General features: G+C 43.1%; 1 long non-coding RNA gene across 1 annotated transcript; it reads left to right on the top strand.

The window, feature by feature from the left end:
- The first annotated feature begins 6,218 nt into the window (after positions 1-6,218).
- On the top strand, positions 6,219-6,765 carry LOC144463781 (uncharacterized). The gene is made up of 3 exons (XR_013491783.1): positions 6,219-6,437; positions 6,534-6,587; positions 6,691-6,765. It is a non-coding gene; the product is annotated as an uncharacterized LOC144463781 (long non-coding RNA).
- Positions 6,766-12,724: the final 5,959 nt, after the last annotated feature.

Raw genomic sequence — 12,724 nt, 5'->3', positions numbered from 1 at the left:
CCTCCTCCTTGCTTCACAGTGGGAACCAGGCATGTGGAATCCATCCGTTCACCTTTTCTGCGTCTCACAAAGACACGGCGGTTGGAACCAAAGATCTCAAATTTGGACTCATCAGACCAAAGCACAGATTTCCACTGGTCTAATGTCCATTCCTTGTGTTTCTTGGCCCAAACAAATCTCTTCTGCTTGTTGCCTCTCCTTAGCAGTGGTTTCCTAGCAGCTATTTGACCATGAAGGCCTGATTCGTGCAGTCTCCTCTTAACAGTTGTTCTAGAGATGGGTCTGCTGCTAGAACTCTGTGTGGCATTCATCTGGTCTCTGATCTGAGCTGCTGTTAACTTGCGATTTCTGAGGCTGGTGACTTGGATAAACTTATCCTCAGAAGCAGAGGTGACTCTTGGTCTTCCTTTCCTGGGTCGGTCCTCATGTGTGCCAGTTTCGTTGTAGTGCTTGATGGTTTTTGCGACTCCACTTGGGGACACATTTAAAGTTTTTGCAATTTTCCGGACTGACTGACCTTCATTTCTTAAAGTAATGATGGCCACTGGTTTTTCTTTAGTTAGCTGATTGGTTCTTGCCATAATATGAATTTTAACAGTTGTCCAATAGGGCTGTCGGCTGTGTATTAACCTGACTTCTGCACAACACAACTGATGGTCCCAACCCCATTGATAAAGCAAGAAATTCCACTAATTAACCCTGATAAGGCACACCTGTGAAGTGGAAACCATTTCAGGTGACTACCTCTTGAAGCTCATCGAGAGAATGCCAAGAGTGTGCAAAGCAGTAATCAGAGCAAAGGATGGCTATTTTGAAGAAACTAGAGTATAAAACATGTTTTCAGTTATTTCACCTTTTTTTGTTAAGTACATAACTCCACATGTGTTCATTCATAGTTTTGATGCCTTCAGTGAGAATCTACAATGTAAATAGTCATGAAAATAAAGAAAACGCATTGAATGAGAAGGTGTGTCCAAACTTTTGGCCTGTACTGTATATTTGTTAATACTATTGTTTAAATTTCTTATATTTTCATGTATCTTTCCTGTCTTGCAAGGAGCACCTGTAACATAAATAATTTCCCCTCGGGGATCAATAAAGTATTTCTGATTCTGATTCTGATTCTGATTCTAATAGGACACGAGAGAGAGAGAGAGAGAGAGAGAGAGAGAAGGAGAGAAGGTGCCCGGTGTATTATAGGGGGTCCCCCAGCAGACTAGGCCTAACTCAGCCTAACTAGGGGCTGGTACAAGGCAAGCCTGAGCCAGCCCTAACTATCTTTATCATTTACTAGCTTTATCAAAGAGGAAAGTCCTAAGTCTAGTCTTAAATGTGGAGACGGTGTCTGCCTCCCGGACCGCAACAGGAAGATGATTCCACAGGAGAGGAGCCTGATAGCTGAAGGCTCTGGCTCCTGATCTACTTTTGGAGACTTAAGAGACCACGAGTAACCCTGCATTCTCCGAGCGCAGAGTTCTGGTGGGATAATATGGCACTATGAGCTCTCTAAGATATGACGGAGCTTGACCATTTAGAGCTTTATAAGTTAACAGTAGGAGGCTACCTAGTATATTAGTATATTATAGCTGTGCAGAGCCCTAACTTCTATGTATTCTTAGGTATTTTTTGTGATTTCTATGTTTGTTGTCTTTGTGCCATGTTTGTGCCATGTATTGCTGCTTTGACATTTTAAATTTCCCCTTGGGGATTTATAAAGTAATCTATCTATCTATCTATCTATCTATCTATCTATCTATACATGACACTGTAGTGATATTTACGTGTGTGTTACAGGCTTCAGTACAGCCTGCTCTGAGGCATGGCAGCAGCCCTTTCAAGGTCAGTTGTTAGCCAGAATGAAATTCAAAAATTTAGGTGAGTTTAGTTTAAATGAACCCTTTTTTTTCTTCTAAATTTCTTAAAAGCTGTTTTGCCATTTTTTGAAAACAGCTATGAAAAAATGTATCTTTTATTCCACAAGATGGCCAAAATCATTCCTATGCTGAAATATATAAACATGAACCCCATGTGAGGTATTTTTTCTATACAGGTATGGATTATAAAAGTATGCATGCAAAGGATTGAATGCACAGCAGATGTGAAAAAAATATTCAGTTTTGTGCCTGCTGTGCCTGTTAACTGCATGGAGATGGGTATGTAAACACATGTTGGCCTTTACAAGCACAGTATTGTGTATAAAAACTGAATTTAAATAAAAAGAATTAATACTACCTGCATGAAACACAAGGCACTGTAAACAAGTATACATAACTGTTGTTCATGTGCTTATAACGTGAATCGGCGGGGAACTAACATTTTTCAGTAATAGTAAAAGATTATGAAAAGAGTGTCTTCTTTTTGTAATAGAATTTTTTTTAATCCACATTTCATAAATACAGAGCAAAACGGAAGAAATAAGTTACTTATTCATGCAATCTGCTCTTTCTGATCCGTTTCAATACAGTTACCATAATGTTTACTATACGAGTGCACTCGAAATGTAGGGGTGGCTAACTTGACCGCGCAATGTCCCTGGAAGGCACTTCTTTGTGGCAATACTGTGCTATCTATGTGGGAAAATGGCTTATGATAAAGGGGGCTATTTAAATAAGATGGTTACCAAACTAGCTTGATTAGCATGTCATGACCAGACAGCAACCCACCTGTGTTTCAGCCGACGGCATGTCTCCTGGGGGATCCATTGAAACACACACTGACACACACAGTCTAACACTAAACTGGCAGCCAAATGTAAATATGAATGATCAGGTCAGAATGCTTGGCCCCCCGATTTTCTCCATTTATGTTACAACTAGGACACATAATTGGCAGACACAAAGTTAGTTTTTATTCTTACACAGATGACACACAGCTTCATTCCTCTTTTTATGCCCTGCCAGTAACAACCAATTACTTACTCTCAGCGCATGGCTAAATAAGTTTAAATTGGCTGTCAAATTATTAATTTCAATTTAACACAGACAAATCTAGTGTCATTATTATAGACCCAGACACCACATGTGTTTAATCTCTAACAGCAGAAATCTTGGTGTTGCTTTTAATCATAGGCGTTTCTAGCCCATCCCAGCACCCCTAAAATTTGAGAGATTTTTTTAAATTTTGTTTTTTACTGTATGTCCTTTTTTAACAAGCTAGAAAAGTATCAAAACCATGCAGTACTTGGTTGAAACGTAATATTTTAACAACAAAAATATAGCAGCAGCCCTCAGCCCAATTTCTTCCTTCAGGGCTCTCCACCGAGGAAAAGCGACACCAATACAAATCCTTGTTTGCCTTCTCTGTCGGTCACTTTCCTTCTTTGCTATTAGACCTTCAGTCGAACGTCCAGGCTTTTTCTTTGTGGTAGGATCCACGTTTTTTCTAGCTAGGAAACGTTACAGGTGGTCAATACCACTGTCCTCTGTTGCACAAATGTCCACTCTAAGGCAAGGATGAACTGATCAGACTTTCATGGTCTAAGGTCAAGGTCACAGTGAACTTGCATCCATCTCATTTTCATGAATGTGATATCTCAAGACAGCCTTGAGGGAATTTCCTTTCAATTTGGTACAAACATCCACTTGGACTTGGTCAAAGGTCAATGTCACTGTGACCTCAAGAAAATGTATTTGGCCATAACTAACACGTTGTTTGCTAATAATGAAAGAATTTTCACATAAACTTCTGATAGGATAAAATAATAAAGTGATGATATTTTATATCCAAAAGGTCAACTTCACTGTGACATCATAATGTTTGCAAAAACACGTTTCTGGCCATTATGACATAGCTCAGGAATAGAAGGGGAGACACTTGGTCAGATACTGAATTGGTGACACTAATCTTGGGTGCTCTCCTTTAAAACTGTGGTGACTTTTTTAGACCTTCTGTGCTGTTGAAGGGAAGATGTGTGTTAAGCATCCATGTTTCCACAGACATGAATGTAAACTATAACTTGACTTATGTGCTGAAGCATACAACTGCCAGGCAGTAATTCTAGTTTTTAAGTGTGCTTTTATGGAGCTTTTTTTCTATCTTTATTCTAGAGAGTGGTATATCAATTTGAGAGCAAATTGAATAAAGATAGGAAAAAAGCTCCATATGCTTTTACTTATAATTAATTCCTTGCTGTGTATGCATAATAATAACATCTATTTTTTTGTATTTATTTTAATATTTTATTGTATACTTTATTTTAGTTTATTCTTACTTTTGAGGTCTTTGTCATTTTTTGTAACTATATTTTGACACATACAAATAAAATGTTTACTTATAATAATAATTATTATTTTTTATTAATATTATAACTTGCCCACACTGGCTCTTAAATAAGCCTTCTATAAAATTGCAGGTATCACATATTGATAGTTCATTATATTAATAATTATTCTGACGTTTACTTGCATATGAAATAGGGTATTCCTTCACAGGATTCCCTAGCATCACAAGTGCAGCAGATTGCACCCACATACCAACTACAGCCTTAGGGAAACATGAGAGTGATAAAGTCCTCTCACAGCATCACTTGTGTAGTCTGGTGGAGCTAGCCACTCTCCACTTTTCTTTTTCTCTCGCTCTCCCTCTTTTTCTGTATATCTCTCATAAAGAATACAGTCCTGCTTCCTTTTCAAAATCCTATTTTTGCCCTGAACATCAGTCAAAAACAAGATAATTATGGAAAATATTATTTATTATTTATAGTAAATATGCAAATTCAACAATTAGCTATTACAGAGAATCAAGTCCCTTTGGGTTCTTTGTTTGTTTGTTTGTTTCACTGATTGTGTCCACCCCACTTCTGAAACCAAACATATGCCCTTGAATATAAGTACATAAACTGTTAGAGGATTTATTCCATGTCACAGACCCCAAAAATGAAGTATCTGAATAACTGCAAAGAGACTGGGAAGAAGGGGGAGTCAGCAGCAGCTAAACAGTACACTAAAATATAACTGTGAAAAGTTACAAAATGAGAAATAGTCAATGCAATAACAGAATATAGATTCATATTTTATCAGTGCTGACTAGTTCAGGTGTCTCTTAACTGTTTTAAAAAGAGGTCAGATTAAATAATGTGAAAATACCTGGGGGCCAGCTGCTTCTCGTGTCTTATAATTTCTTAAAAAGAAAAAAATTCACACACAAATGACACAAATGCAAATGTTTCATCTTTCAGTGAAAGGGTATTTAACTCTCCACAGCTTCTGACTTCACTGTTGACTTTATGTGTCTTTGCTGGGGCCATGTCTGCTACACAGCAGGAAACAGCTGCAGTTGGGCAGCTGTTTGTTTACTTGTTTACTGTCTATTTATAAAAACACATTAAAGACTGTTTATTATTTATGCAGGGGGATATCGTGATATTCAATTAAAATGTCACTGTATTCTACATCTCATTTCAAATTTTGCCCAAAATAAACTGTACAAACTAGTGCATGACAACAGTAAAAAACTGAGTCTATTTATTTAAGTCCAAGATTTCATCTTACTTTTTAACTTTCAAACATCGAAGGGGAAGTTTTGAAAATGTAATAACTAACTCATGGTGGAGGGAGGGTCCTGTGTTTTCTCTCAGTCAGTAGCTATTCGTAGTTTTGGGGAGAGTAAAAAAAAAAAAAAAAAAAAAAAACAACAAAGTCACCCCAGCTACCCCCTTCTTTGATAAGTAAAGAGGTCCACCTGTGTAATTTCTACTTCGTGCTATGAACTGTATGATGGTCTCTCCATGGTGAGGTGAGCAGAAAAAATGCAAAATGAACTAGCTGGGGGGTATTCCAGAAAGCGGGTTTAGTGAAAACTCTGAGTATGTTAATGCTGAAATGAGGGAAACTCTGGGTTTTCAGTTCCAGAAAGAGAGCTAAGTCAAACTCTGAGTCAATCACCATGGCAACTGACTCTGTGAACCTAAACTGCTCGCTGGCAGGTTTTCTTTAAGAAACCCTGAGTTCACCCTGTCTCCTCCCTACTGCTGAGCCTGAAGCAAGCTGGCAGACAGACATGGGAGTAGTATATAGGGACCAGCTTTGCGCGTGCACGTGAAACGCGCGTGTGTGCACGCGAAACGTGCGTGCGTGCCCCCGGAGTTGAAAACCGTGCCCCTGCACCCCGCCGCACCGGCCGTAAGTTAAAATAACATTTCGTTGTGTGTGTGTGTGTGTGTGCGTCTGTGATCGTGTGTGTGTGATCGTGTGTGTGTGATCGTGTGTGTGTGTGTGTTTACTTATTTTCATTATTACTGATATTAAATTCTAAACATAATGAATGTATTTTCGTTTTAAATCTTGACCTAATGAATGTATTTTATTATTATTATTTTAAAGAGTGTGTTACTAGGCTAAATAATGGTATTACTTTCCAGCTGCAACACAAAGACGCTCACTTTCGTTGAAAAGGCGCAGAACAGACCCTCCAGCCTCTGCTGCTAGAGATTTTATACCGTAAGACTGTTTTCTTTATATATTTTATTTATCATTAATGGGGGAATGCTTGCGGCATCATTGTAAACATCTGTTTTACCTCCTCTTTCTCCACAGTGCACAGCGCAGGCCGCTGAGACCCCTCCATCAGTTCTCTAGCGGGTTTAACACGTAAGACATAATGTTTTAATGCTACTTTATATGAATATTATGCTAATATGTGTCGGATACAGAATACTGCTAACATATCGTTTTTTTTGTTTTTCCATAACAGTGCCTGGGCGATTCACCAGGACTACCCATCTGAAAATTTCCAGAGGGTTACACCGTCAGGACAAGGATTTCTCACATAAGACACGTCGTTATATATAATAATAATAATAATAATAATAATAGCAGCCTAATAATGATAATAATAATATTAATAATAATGATAACGTTAATGTTGTAATTTTTTTATTTTATTTTTTTTAATAAACAGTACTCAACCGCCTGAGCTGACGGCCACGCAAGAAACAAACGCTGCGGTAGCTGCGTTACTGGTTGCCCAGGGATTATCTGCGGGTGGAGCGTGGAGCGCACAAGGATCAGGCGGTGTAGAACCGGCTCCAGCGAGTGTTGAGGAGTGCTTCAACGACACATTCGAGGAGGTCGGGGAGTCTGTGAACTCGTTTCCTAACGGCCGAGAGGAAGTCGGCGGAACAGCGGGCGCCCAGCAGCGTGAGAGGGCATCGATCAGTGAGGAACACGGACCATCTCCTCCTCCTCCTCCTCCGCACCGGCGGCTATTTCACGAGGGAATATCTGTAGAGGCTTTGTGGAGTCAGCAGGAGTCGCTCTTCCCACCACTGGACACCAGCCTACAGCATCAGCACGAAGTAAGCAAAGATCTGTTTTCTACAAGTACACCTGTGAAGGCTGGCGTTGCTGATACTGGTGCTGCTTCTGCTCCCGCAGCGGGGAGAGGTGTGTGTGTGGGGAATCTCCCCACAATCCCTACATTATTAAGAGGTGATGACTATATTCCAGATTTTGATGACCTGTTAGACAGTACTGGTGATTACAGACACAGTAACTTACCCAATTTACTGACATTATCACCTATACCCGCTTCATTTCCTCCCCCTCCCGCTGTTTTTGCTGACGTTGTTGTTGAAAATGGTGAAGAGGAGAGCATAGTATTTGTTGACGTATATCCAGGCCAGGCCTCCACCCCGCCGCTACCCCCCAGGGTCCTCCTCCCCCCTCCATCCCCTATCCCTCTTCCCAGGCCTCCCCCATCAGCTGTTGGTGTTGTTGTTGATGCTGTTGATGAGAGCGTGGTATTTGTTGACGCATATCCAGGCCAAGCCTCCACCCCGCCTCCAACTACCCCTCCTCAGCCTATCCCTCTCCCCCTGCCTCCTCCAGTAGGTGTGGTTGTTGATGCCGGTGTTGAGAGTGTCGTAAACCATACGCCCCCGCCCTCCAGCCCTCCTCAGCCTCCTGTCCCTCTCCCCCTGTCTCCTTCAGTAGGGGTGGTTGTTGATGCCGGTGTTGAGAGTGTCGTAAACCATACGTCCCCGCCCTCCACCCCGCCTCCACCTACCCCTCCTCAGCCTATTACCGACCCTGTCTCACCCTCTGATTCTCCCATACCAGAGGCTGCTCTAGCAAGAGAGAACGTTTTGCTCAAAATCAGGTGCAGGCAGCAGGCTAGGTTAATCAAGCGCGAACAGCGGCAGAAAAGAATTGCCGAGACGCGATACCTCCTCCTGGCAAGCGAGCGGCGAAACCTGATTAGGAACAGTAAAACTAACAAGCGACGCTACAGAGCCCTTAATACACAGGTACAGTTGATTAAACAGAGCGTCGGTACCTTAATTGAACTACAGCACACAACCACAACATCAATAAATAATCTAGTAGACGCATTGTGTAGAAAAACAGGAACACACAGTAAGTAGACGTAGATAATGGCACCACCAAGGAAACTGTTAAAAACGAATGAGCACTCAGGTCGGGATGGTCGTTATGACACCGATGACGAAAGCACACATTTTACTGATAATGTCGATTCGTCCCAGTGCACTACAGAGGGGCGGCGTGCTTTGACAGGTACAGTTAGGGAACGTTTTAACACACCCTCTGGACCAGATGTATTGGCTAGCCACAGTAGTGTTATGCGCTGGTCCAGATACATTTTAAAAAGAATGCGGGGGATAGAGAAGAGAACAGCGCTGTTTTTAAGAGACAGAATTTTATCCTCATCATCATCGCCATCACCACCACACGCATGTGGTTCAGGTTCTGGTGTTGCTGCTACTCCCGCTACATCTAATGCTGCTGTTATTGTAGACTTCGGTGTTAATAATAATAACAACAGTGACAATGATAATAACAGTGATGATAATATAGCCTCACCATGCCGCTGCTGTCAGTTCTGGGACTGTGAGTGTCTCCGGTGTGAATGTGTGCGTGATAGTGGGGTCTCTGCTGAACATGCTGCTGTCGGTTCTGGGACCGTGAGTGTCTCTGGTGTGAATGTGTGTGATCGTGGGGTCTCTGGTGTGAATGTGTGTGATCGTGGGGTCTCTGCTGAACATGTTGCTGTCGGTTCTGTGAGTAACTCTATGGTCTGTCAACACGGTGCAGGAAATCCGGTAGAAGGAACACCCGCTGTTCCGTCTACCAGTACAGGCGGTGCACAGTTGCGTGTCCGTGACATACCTAGATTCAACGCTGCCGAATTTCGTCAGAGGGTCGATTTCAGAGACGTTAGTCTTGATAATATCACCCAGGCAATCGACAGTGTTAGAGAGAGGTTGTCAGGTGTGATTGGTGCAGCCTTAGAGGACTCTCCTGCAGGTAGTGTATTAAATGTGGTTTTGAGAGGACCATCTCTAGCCAGCGATGTGCAAGCTGTTTTAAGCTCTGACAACGCATATAACGCTGACGAGTTTCTGGAGGTGATCTCTCAAGTTGTGCAGAGTAATGACACGTCGCTGACAGATGATGATCTGGAGTTTGTTGTGACCGTGGCACGTGGTAGTAGTGGTGCTGGCTCTAGACTGAGGCTAGGAAGCGTCCCTTATGATGAAATTTTATCTAAGAAGGGAAGGCACCTGTATAACCCTGAAAACGATGGGTCTCAGAACAGTCTTTGTTTCTCTCTTTGTCTCGCCCATTTTGTTAATGAAAGCTTGTCTGCCGCTGATAAAATGCAGTATGCTAAACAACTGCATAGCGCTGTAGGATTTGATGAAACCCACAAGGTGTCGCTCTCTGATATCACAAAATTTGAAAATCACTTAAACCTAAAAATCGTAGTATTCCACCATGGTTCAGGGCGTAAACACCTACAGTGTTACAAAACCCATGACGCAGTACACGCCAGCACTGTGTGGATGTACCTGCACAATGACCATTATTACCTGATTGTAAATAAATCCGGTTTCTTTGGCGGTACCTATGTGTGTGACTACTGTTACGGTTCATACACAGAACCGTTTAAGCACGTTTGTAAATACCTCTGCAATGTTTGTTATACACCGTGTCACATGCACACAGGGGCCACTGTAAAATGTACAGAGTGTAAACGAATCTGCAAGTCCAGACACTGCTATCATCAGCATAAACACCCTCACTCTAAACACGACGCAGCGCCGTGTGACAAAGTGAAATATTGTGAAGAGTGCGATAAAACCTACAAGGCGGCAAGAACGCAGCATAAATGCACACCACCAAAGTGTACACACTGCGGTGAGGCCCTAAATGAGAGCGATGCGGTACACCAGTGTTTTATCCAGCCGCTGAAAAAACAAACCCCACACACAAAATACATATTTTTTGATTTTGAGACGCGTTATCACGAGGGCAAGCACGAAGCAAACTTTGTGTGCGCTATGGACACAGAGGGAAACAAATTTTGTTTCAACACCCTGAAATGCGTTGACACGTTTGTTAAACGGTACCGGCAGCCAAAATATAAGGGGTACACATTTATTGCACACAACGCCTCTGGGTTTGATAATTACATACTGCTGGAATATTTTGTGCAACAGGGGATCCCTCCCACAGTAACCATGCGTGGCAGTAGGGTCATCCTGATGTATGACAAGGCATTCCAGCAACGCTGGATCGATTCTTTCAGCTTTCTACCCATGCGTTTATCCAGGACACCGGCTGCCATGGGTTTTGAGGACATGGAGAAGGGGTATTTTCCGCACAAGTTCAACACCGAGGCCAACGAGTACTATGTGGGCAAATACCCCGACCCCTCTTATTACGGGTACAACACCATGTCTGACAGCGACAAGCATAGGTTCATGATGTGGTATGACACCGTCCGTGAGAAAACCTTTGATTTCCAGACAGAAATTCGCCACTACTGTGTTAATGATGTAGAAGTGCTTTGCAAGGCCTGTCTAATTTATCGTGAGACATTTATCAGGTGCACAGACCTCGACCCGTTCGCGTTTACGACACTGGCGTCGAGTTGCATGGGCGTTTTCAAAACGCGTTTTCTACCCAAAGACACCCTCGCCCTCACGTATGAAGGCGCATACACACGGCAGAATAAAACCTATTCTGAGGTGTCTATGCAGTGGCTGGAATACGTGGCCAAGGTAGAAGGCTCCGAGATTAGACACGCTTTGAACCGCGGTGAGCAACGGTTTGGGCAGTTTTTTGTGGACGGGTATAACACGGCCACAAACACCTGCTACGAGTTTGCGGGATGCTTTTTTCACGGATGTGTCAAGTGTTGCGTCCAGACCGAAGTGAATCCTGTCACCAAAAAACCCTATGGCAGTCTGTACCACTCATTCTGTGAAAAAATATCAGCGTTGAAAAGCGTGCATGGTCTGCGTGTGGTGGTGATGTGGGAATGTGAGTGGGAGGCGCTAAAACGTTCAGACCCATCTGTTCAGGCGCACCTCAACACTTACAGGCCCAAAGAACGCCTCGACCCACGACAAGCCCTTTTTGGAGGGCGTACAAACGCCATCAAAATGTACCACAAGGCTGATAACGCAGATGAGAAAATCAGATACTACGATTTCACAAGCCTGTATCCTACTGTACAGTCAAAAAAACAATACCCAGTTGGACACCCTCAAATTATCCACCGAGATTTTGGTCCGGTAGAAAATTATTTCGGGTTTGTAAAGTGTACCGTGCTTCCTCCCAGAGGTCTGTACCACCCCGTACTGCCCTACAGGTGTCACAAAAGGCTCATGTTTCCGTTGTGTGGCAGGTGTGCTGAGGAGTTAAACCAGACCAGTGTCTGTGCGCATACTGACGCCGAGCGACAGCTGTCAGGTGTGTGGGTCTCATTTGAACTTCAGAAAGCTGTCGAGAAGGGGTACCAGATTGTCTGCATTGATGAAGTGTGGCATTTCCCAAACAAGACAGACACATTGTTCAAGGAATATGTCAAGACGTTTTTGAAGTGTAAGCAGGAGGCGTCAGGCTACCCCGGGCATGTCACTACTCCTGCAGAAAAAGTCCAGTACATACGCGACTACCATGAAAAGGAGGGGATTTTACTCGATGCTGACAAAATCTGTGTCAACAAGGCGGTCAGGAATTGTAACAAGCTTCTCCTGAACTCATTGTGGGGCAGATTCAGCATGCGGAGTAACATGCCCTCCTGCGAGTTAATTACAGAACCGGAGAGATTAACACAGCTCATGTTCAGCGACCATTATGACGTGCGTCAGTTTGGGTTTATATCCGATGACGTGGCCATTGTCCAGTGGTGTCACGCAGATGGTAAGGCGTCCAGAGTGAATGATGTGAATGTGTTCATAGGGGCTATGACCACCGCCTATGCTAGGCTGATGCTGTATGACTTGTTGGACAGGCTACAGGAGCGTGTGCTGTACTGTGACACGGACAGCGTCATTTTCACGTCCAGCCCAGGTGATTGGGTTCCCCCTCTAGGCTCATACTTGGGTGACTTAACCGACGAGATCAATGACGGTGATGTGTGCGGGCTCCCAGAGGAAGATTATATCACAGAGTTTGTGTCTGGGGGTCCAAAGTGTTACGCCTACTGCACAAAACTTGGTAAAACGCAGGTCAAGTGCAAGGGTGTCACACTTAACGCCAAAAATGCAGCAGTGCTCACCCACGAGTCGCTTAAGGGGTTGGTCCAGTCCTTTGTGACCAATCAGAACACTCAGATGCATGTGATCACAGAGGCGGAAACCATCAGACGTGATAAAAAGAAGTTTCATCTTAAAAATGACATAGTACACAAAAAAGTCAAGGTGGTATATAACAAGCGCAGAGTCCTGTCAGACTACAGCACGCTGCCTTATGGC

Source organism: Epinephelus lanceolatus, chromosome 7 (assembly GCF_041903045.1).
Source record: "Epinephelus lanceolatus isolate andai-2023 chromosome 7, ASM4190304v1, whole genome shotgun sequence".
NCBI classification, from domain to species: domain Eukaryota; kingdom Metazoa; phylum Chordata; class Actinopteri; order Perciformes; family Serranidae; genus Epinephelus; species Epinephelus lanceolatus.
This window is presented reverse-complemented; position numbering and strand designations above follow the sequence as displayed.